Source organism: Phyllostomus discolor, chromosome 11 (assembly GCF_004126475.2).
Source record: "Phyllostomus discolor isolate MPI-MPIP mPhyDis1 chromosome 11, mPhyDis1.pri.v3, whole genome shotgun sequence".
Taxonomy (NCBI): domain Eukaryota; kingdom Metazoa; phylum Chordata; class Mammalia; order Chiroptera; family Phyllostomidae; genus Phyllostomus; species Phyllostomus discolor.
This window is the reverse complement of record NC_040913.2, coordinates 32390750-32399493: the sequence shown is the minus strand read 5'-3', so window position 1 is coordinate 32399493 and position 8744 is coordinate 32390750. Positions and strand designations below refer to the sequence as shown.

The 8744-nt window shown below is 38.0% G+C and overlaps 1 pseudogene; it reads left to right on the top strand.

The window, feature by feature from the left end:
- The first annotated feature begins 847 nt into the window (after positions 1 to 847).
- On the top strand, positions 848 to 2374 carry LOC114489757 (annotated as a pseudogene).
- Positions 2375 to 8744: the final 6370 nt, after the last annotated feature.

The window sequence follows — 8744 nt, the reverse complement described above, 5'->3', positions numbered from 1 at the left end:
CACTCTAGCATGCTCACCAACAAAAGTCTAATCTCTATCTGTCACCATATACAGGGTAGGGCAATATAATAATTAATAATTGATGTATTAATCATTGTATTGATTCTCCACACAAACCATGGAAAACCTACTTTTACACCTCCCTGTATTTACCATCTCTCTATCCCCTTCCTCTCTACCAGTCAGTTGTCTGTCTCTATGAATTTGTTCTTTTTGGGGGGGGAGTTGTTGTTCATTTGTTTATTTTTTGTTTTATACTCCACATGAGTATTGTCAGGTGATGGTTTTGAACTTTGGGATCCTTCAGCTTCAAATAACTGTTCCCTCTACTTGCTTAGACATGTAAATAGTTACTGCCCCCTCTTGGTAGTTACCATGGGGTACTGTGTTATCTGTTGTGGATTCCCAATACCATACACTTTTATGAAAAATCTCTCTTTTAATTTTCCTTGAATTATATAATTGTTTCAGGTAAGGTCCTGATTGATAGGCAGTTCCTATTACTCTTTTAAACAACATGCGTTTTACCAACAAGGAGAAAATTGTTTTCCCATGGTGTAAAAAAATAATTGTTAATCAGTGACTATGATCTGGATAAATCATGCAGACATTTTCTCAAAATAATTTTTAACTTAAATTTAAGGTTCTGCCTGGCATTATAAATGCTAAGTGTTGGGAACCACCTTACCTGGTTTCAGAAGCTATAACTACCCCATGACTAAGGCTGAGTGAGTAACCTTCAGACCATAAACCACTGAGGAGACAAAGCTTACCTCCCTGGCAGGGGTGCCACTTCTGCCCCTTTTACTTCACCCTGCTTGGCCCCCAGTGCTTGGTCGGTTAGCCAATGACGGGTAAGATTCCTCAAGAGAGGGATGCGTTAAGACAGGCATGATCACAGGGAGGCCCCAGGGAAGGACTTAGGGTGCTATTGCAAAAGGGAGTGATGGACCCTCGCCCCTCAGTTTTGACATAGCTTGAGCCCTCATTCTGTCTGCAAAAAGTCTCCTAATCTCTTGGCTGCCTTACTTCCCCTGCCTGACTTAAGCCTGAAACAATGACAGAGGTCGCTACAGCCCTGTGATAGAAAGTGCAGGTTCCCTGGGTGATCAGGCCTAAGAAAGAATACATGAACTCCTTTGAAAACTGCTTTTCTAAGAATGTTCTCAATTAAATGGTAAGAGTCTGAGCAGAAAATGAGTTTTTTCCCAAAGTTTTGTATCCCTTTAGCTAACAGACCCTGACTCAGAATAAGCCCTCAGAGTTCTTTGTATGCTATCTATTGTTTGATCTTTACTGCCTGACAACGATTAATGAACTTTACCTGTGATTCTGTGCAAATTGGAACTCAATAAAAACCTGTCAAAGCAAGGGTTGGGGTGCCCTCCCCTTGAGAGAGTAGCCGTGCCATCCCTTTTCCTCCACAGGACTAGGTAGTCTGTATGAATTTGTCTCATATCTCATCCATAACGCTGCAGACACTGTGGGCCAGTGCACGCATCAGCCAAGCATACATGCTTTTGTTTATTTGCTTTTATTTAAATTCCATTAACTGTTTTTTAAAATAGACAGTAGTTCGGATACTTCACAAATCCAATGAACTTAGGGACATAAGTACATTCAGACACCACAACTTTTGGGGGGACATGAAAGATAACCAAAAGAAAATGTCCAAGCCTAATTTTTTTAAAGAGGCTTTTCTCAGTCCACTAACTCATTTTGATCAACTACTCACATGGGAGAAAACTGAAAATAATTATGAGAAGAAATTAAAAACATATTCTTATAAAATATAAACAAAGAGTCTTCACCATCTTTCATTTTTCCCAGCAGCAGTGGTGGTAAAGGTGGGGCTGTGAGGTTTCAGTGGGAGCAAGGTCTACCCAGACATGGAGGCGCTACGCCAGGACTGATGGGAATCTTTCCCAATTTCTTAATGCAAAATGAGAGTCAGCGTTCCTTTACAAGAAGAATCCTTCACAGATAAACTGAACACTCTTCTACAAAAAAAAAAGCACAAAAGGGGATAGTCAGAAGGAATTCAAAAGAAGAGAACCCTCTGTGCAGTCAAATTCCAGAGGGCCACCACTGGTGCATCTCTTGATGATGTAATGGCCAAGAGGAATCAGAAACCTGTAGTTGGGAAAGCTCAGCCCAAACAAGCTATCAGAGCTGCCAAGGAAGCAAAAAGGGCTAAGCAAGCTTCTAAAGACAGTGATGGCTGCTGCTACTAAGGTTCTCGTAAAGGCAGCACCTAAGCAAAAGATTGTGAAGCCTGTGAAGGTTTCTGCTCCCCGTGTTGGTGGAAAACGCAAGTTGGCCAATCAGATATTTAAATGAAGACTTACAATGTTAAGAAAAAATATATAAACAAAGAAAATGACGTGTTTAGAGTATGTAAAGAAATATTTTTGAGTCTGAAACATTGCATTTGTGAAGCAAGTTACTATTTTAAGCTCTTATGGTTGTAAAATGTTAGCTTTCTTGGGTGTAAATCTTCAGTATGCTTGGGAAAGTACTATATATTAAATCTGGGTTATTTTGTAATGCAGAATACCTTATCTTTTTATCCACTTTGTCCACTCTTTAACATATCATTCACCTAGTTAGTCTAATCATAGATTATGCTTTCTTCCATATATTTCTTCATTGGTATAGCAGATGAGACACAGCTAATTGCCATAACAGATGAACCTGGAAAATTTGGTTGCTTTATACAACAGAAATGTGTGTCTCACTTCAATAGAATTCAACAGTGGGGAGGATATAGCAGTGAGGACCTTGCTCTAAGCAGTTATTTAGCAGCCCAGGTTGATAAAGTTCTGAGTGCATTACATGTGAGACATTTTATGAGGCTAGGTGACCCAGTGGTGGACATTATTTCTATTCACATTTCATTCCACACAGATACCAACTGAAAAGAAAAAAGAAAGAAGAAAGAAAAATACTATTCCAATTCTGTCCAGTGCCAAAGAAATAAGTTTAGTGAATAGCTTGTTAATCTCTGCTAAAATCAGCCATTGCTCAAGACTCTTATAGTTCTGATTGATACCACTTAAATCTTATTGCTCTCTTTGCCTTTGTCTCCAGTAATCAATTTTGCATTATATATTTTGTGATCATATATTTTTTATTATTATTTTTAGTCCTGAGAATTTATTGATTTTAAAGAGCAAGAACAGGGGTGGGAGGGGAGGGAGAGAGACATTGATGTGAGACAGAAACATTGATCAGTTGCCTCCTATATGTGTCCTGACTGGGGATTGAACTTGCAACCTAGGAATGTTCTCTGACCAGAACTTGAACTTGCAACCTCTTTCAGTGTAGGAGATAATGCTCCAACCAGCTGAAACATTTAGTCAGGGCAATGACCATATTTATTAAACATAAATCATTTACACTCTTTATTAATTAAAGGTTTAAATATCTATACTGAACAAAGCTCTTATGGTTGTAAAATGTTAGTTATGATATATAAATAAGGTTTTATACTGAGTGAAAATGCCTTGTGTGCCTTCAATGTGTCAAACTGTTAATTAATAGAGCAGACATATACAAAGGAAAGCTTACCTCATACCTTGGGCCAGAGGCTTCTGTCTAGTCAAGATGGAAGAGTAGGTAAACTCTGTGCTCACCTCTTCCCACAACCAAATTGAAATGACAACTAAACTACAGAAGCACCTGGAGTCTAGCTGAATGGAAGTTCCATAGCTAAGAATACATAGAAGAAGCCACACTGAGACTGGTAGAAGGGACACAGATGCAGAATAGATGGGTCATACCATACCCATGTATGGTGGTTAAAAATCGGGAGGGGAGAATCACGGCTGTGGAGGTTCCCCCCGAGGACTGAGGACTTCCAACCCCATACCATGGATCCAATGACAGGAAGAGAGATCCTATAACTTCTAGCTGTGAAAACCAGCAGAGATTATAACTGAATGAGACTGAGGGATGATGGACTCCCAGATGTTCTTCTTAAGACTTCGCTCATGAACTTACTTATTGAGACTCACTCACTCTGAGCTCCAGCACTGAAGCAGCAACTTGAAATGTGCCGGGGACTTACAGGGAGGAACTGGCTTCTTTGTTGAGCTCCGTACCCCAGCAGAAACAGGCAGGAACCATATCTGAGTCTTCATCGAACTAACCTGGTAATTCCCTGAGACCATGCCCCAACCAACTTGTGGGCCCACCAAAGTCACTTTAAGTGACTTTTCCATACAAATGGACTGTCATGGTTTATGCTGGAGATTTTCATAAGATCTCTGAAAGATTCACCAACCCCAACAAGGAGCATTTGGCCTCTGTGCACATGTACCTACCTCTTGCTATGTAGCACCAAGCCTGGCACTAGCAGCAGCCCACCTCAGTTAACAGCTTAGCTCCTCCCAGGAACCTTCACTTGCAGCACAAGTGATAACCATCTGCACATCACTTGGTAAGACACACCAACTGGCCCTAAGGAGGGCACGAGCAGCTGTTGATCTTGGCCTGTGTAACATCCCCTCCCAAGAGGACCCAGGATCAGCACTCCTGGTGGTCAGCTTCTGACCATATCATAGCACTGCCCAACCACCTCCACAAACCACACACCCAAAAGGAAGACTCTGCAGGCACCAGAGTCCTGCTAAAACAAATTCTGCTCTATAGGGTCAGTCCCTGACCACAGCTCCTCCACTGTAGTCACTGCCAGTCTTCACAACTAATCAGCCTGAGGGTCAATTCCTCTTGTTGATATGCCAAAAGCATTCAAGGCTCCACTAAAACAGGAGAGCAGACAGAATCCACACAAGGGACACGCCTGGAATACTTGGCCTAGGTGAGCAGGAATACTGAGACACTGGGCCCCACGGGATACCTACAAGACTGAGAGATATAGAGCTCTACCTAATAAATAGAAACAAACAAAGGGAGGCTGCCAAAATGAGAAGACAAAGTAAAATACCCCAAATGAAAGAACAGAAAAAAATTCCAGAAAAAGAACTAAACACAATGGAGATAAGTGATCTACCAGAAGCAGAGTTCAAAACCCATAATGATGCTCAATGATCTCAATCAGAACTTCAACAAAGGGATGGAAAACATAAAAAGGAAGATAGACAATAAAAATCAGTCAGAAATGAATAATACAATAACTGAAATGAAGAATACATTAGGGTACGAACAATAAATTAGATGAAGCAGAGGATCAAATTAGTGATTTGGAAGACAAGATTCAGGAAACATCCAATCAGAACAGCAAAAAGGAAAAAAAAGTAAAAAATGAGGGTAGTTTAAAGGTCCCCTGGGACAATATCAAGCATACCAACTTTCACATCATGTAGTACTAGAAGGAGAAGAGAGCAGCCAAGAATTCATACAATGATGGAGAACTTCTGTATTTGAAGAAATAATGATGGAAATCTTCCTTAACCTGGTGAGAGAAAATTACATACAAGTTCAGGAAGTACAGAGAGTCCCAAATAATATGAACCTAAGGAGGCCCACATCAAGACATATCATGATTCAAATGCAAAAGGTTAAAGACAAAGAATCTTAAAAGCAGCAAGAGAAAAGCAGCTACTTACAAGAGAGCTTCCATAGTCTGTGAGTCAATATCTGAATAGAAACTTTGGAAATTGGATGGAATTGGCATGAAATATTCAAAGTGATTAAAATCAAGGGCCTACAACCAGATTTCCCAGCATAGTCATCACTTGGACATGAAGGGCAGAAAAAGAAACACCTGGACAAGAAAAAGCTAAAGGAGTTACTTACTACCAATTAAGTGTTATAAGAAATTTTAATGAGTCCTCTTTAAGAAGAAAATGAGATGAAAATATGAATAATAAAGTGGGAGTAACTATTATCTTTAATAATTATTAATGCTTTACATGTAAATGGATTAAATGCTGTAATCAAAAGGGTTAGGTAGGTTGAATGGATAAGAAAACAAGACATATATGTATGCCTGTCCATAAGAGACCCACTTCAGATAGAAAGACACACAGAATAAAAGTAAAGGGATGGAAAAAAATATCTTATGAAAATGGAAACAAAGCTGGGGTAGCAATACTTATACCAGACAAAATAGGTTTTAAATTAAATGCTATAACTGGACAAAGACGGACCCAACAATTTCACTTCTGAGTATTTATTCAAAGAAACCCAAAATACTAATTCAAAATGACATATGCACCCACATATTCATTGCTGCATTATTTACAATAGCCAAGATATGGAAGCAGCCTACATGCGCATCGATAGATGAATGGACAAAGAAGTGGCACATACACAATGGAATATGACTCAGCCATAAAAAAGGATGAAATCTTGCCATCCACAGCAATATGAGTGGATCTACAGGGTGCTATGCTAAATGAAATAAGTCATACAGAAAGCATAATTTCACTTATATGTGGGATTTTAAAAACCAAATAAATGAAAAAACAAAACAGAAACTAATTCATGGGTACAGAGAACATTTTGATGTTTCCCAGATGGGAGGGGAATGGAGGTAGAGGTGAAAATGGAAAAAGGATTAGTATAAATTCTTAGTTACAAAACTGTCAGGGGCATAGAGTATAGTCAATAACATTGTTATAACCATGTATGTTGTCACATGGGTACTAGATTTATCAAGGTGATCACTTTGTAAGTTGCATAAATGTCTATTCATTTGGTTATACACCAGAAACTAATATAATATTGCATGGCAACTGTAATTGAAAACTTAAAAAGTAATTTAAAAAAGAAAAAGGTGAAATGATTAAAAAGTACAAATTGGCAGTTATGAAAATAGTTAATGAGGTTGTAAAGTACAGCATAGGAAATATAGTCTATAATATGGTAATTAGTATGAATGGTGTCAGATGGGTAACTTTCCAGGTGATCACTTTATGTTATATAAGTGTCTAATAGCTATGTTTTACTCCTAAAACTAATATAATATTGTCCATGTACATCAACTGTTATTGAAATATTTTTTCATTAAACAATCTTGGATCAGATAGCAATTGCACATTGGGGTGAAAGATGTGTGAAGTTGTATAAACAAAGTGACACTCTGTTACACAGCTAAGGAATCCTAACCAATTTCATTTCACATTCCCACTTGGATCTTGATGTGTAGTCGAGTCTAATTAAGATTTAGTTTCAATCCCAGTAACATGTGATGAAGCTTACGCAGCAATATTTGAGTTTTTGAGAGGAGATTCCACTGAAATGATATGGGTATTTCTGGCTAAGATATCTGATTGGTTCAACATGCTTATCAGGAAGTTCCTACATTGTTTTCTTTTTCTTTTTTGAAGATTTTATTTATTTATTTTTAGAAAGAGGGGAAGGGAGGGAGAAAGAAAGGGAGAGAAACATCATGTGTGGTTACCATTTGCATGTCCCCTGTTGGGGACCTAGCCCTCAACCTAAGCATGTGCTCTGACTGGGAATCAAACCCATAGGTCTTTGGTTCACAGGCCAGCCCTCAGTCTACTGAGCTACATCAACCAGGGCATCCTACATTGTTTTCAATTATGGATTTCCTTGTCTTTTAAGTTCTTTTGTTATGCACATAATATCTGTTCATTTTAGAAAAAAATAGAATATACATAATTTTTTAAAAATCACCCATATCATTACTATTCAGAAAAAAAATCTGTCAGTTTCAAGACTTACTTCATGTCTATATTTTAGAACCTAGCTCAATAAATACATTCAGCCACGATATATGTGTTGTATATATGCAATGTGTATTTTTTATTGTTTTTCCTCCCCTGAGGACAATTTTTCATTGCCTTTAGAGAGAGAGGAAGGGAGAGAGAGAAATATCAATGTCAGAAATAAGCATGGATGGGTTCCTTCCTGTCCTCACTTGGACTGGGATTTGTATGCGTGCAAACCAAGGATTGTATGCAATGGGGCCAGGACTGAACCAGCAACTTATGTATATGCTGTGACCAGGAAGCAAACCCACAACATTTCAGTCACAAGATGATGCTCCAGCCAACTGAGAGTCACATCGGCCAGGGCTATATATGATGTTTTAATTAAATGACAGCATATATTTACTACCTTTCTCAACCATGTAAATACATTTAACTTTATAAAGTATTTTAATATCAGTATGATGTAATATCAGTATAATTTCGATTTACCAAAATTTACTAAGCAGTAATATTGTGGAACATTATTTTCAGAATATTTTTAATTAAAATAAACAATGCCACAATAAGCATTATTTTAACTAAATATTTATGCATATCTTTAATTTATTCCCTGAGAAAGTTTCTAGATGAATTTCTGAGGCCAAAGTTATGATGCATAGCTTAATGCATTTGCTTCATGTTCTCAAAATTCCCTCTAGAAACATTACACATGTTTACAAATCCCATTGGCAGTGTTTGAGGGTAACTATCCTTTCCACTCGCAATCTTTGAAGAAATGCATTTTAAATTCTTGATCTACAACATTGACTTTGGAAGGTGTGAATAATTGTGTTTGTTGGCTTGAATAATTGTGTCAACACTCAGCTCTTTTTGTACTAGGGGAATAATGCTGTTTTTTTCATTGGTTAATATTTTAAAAGGCTGAGTGAGGTTATCCCAAAACATAAAGGGCATTTGGAAAATACAGAAGCTCCAGGATAAAGCATGGCTATCTCAGTTGTACTGATTTACTTTAAGCCAGGGATAAGATACTGGTTGTTCAATTATACATCGGAGGAACAAAATAGGGTATGTTGGGAAAAAACACCCAAATCCCCT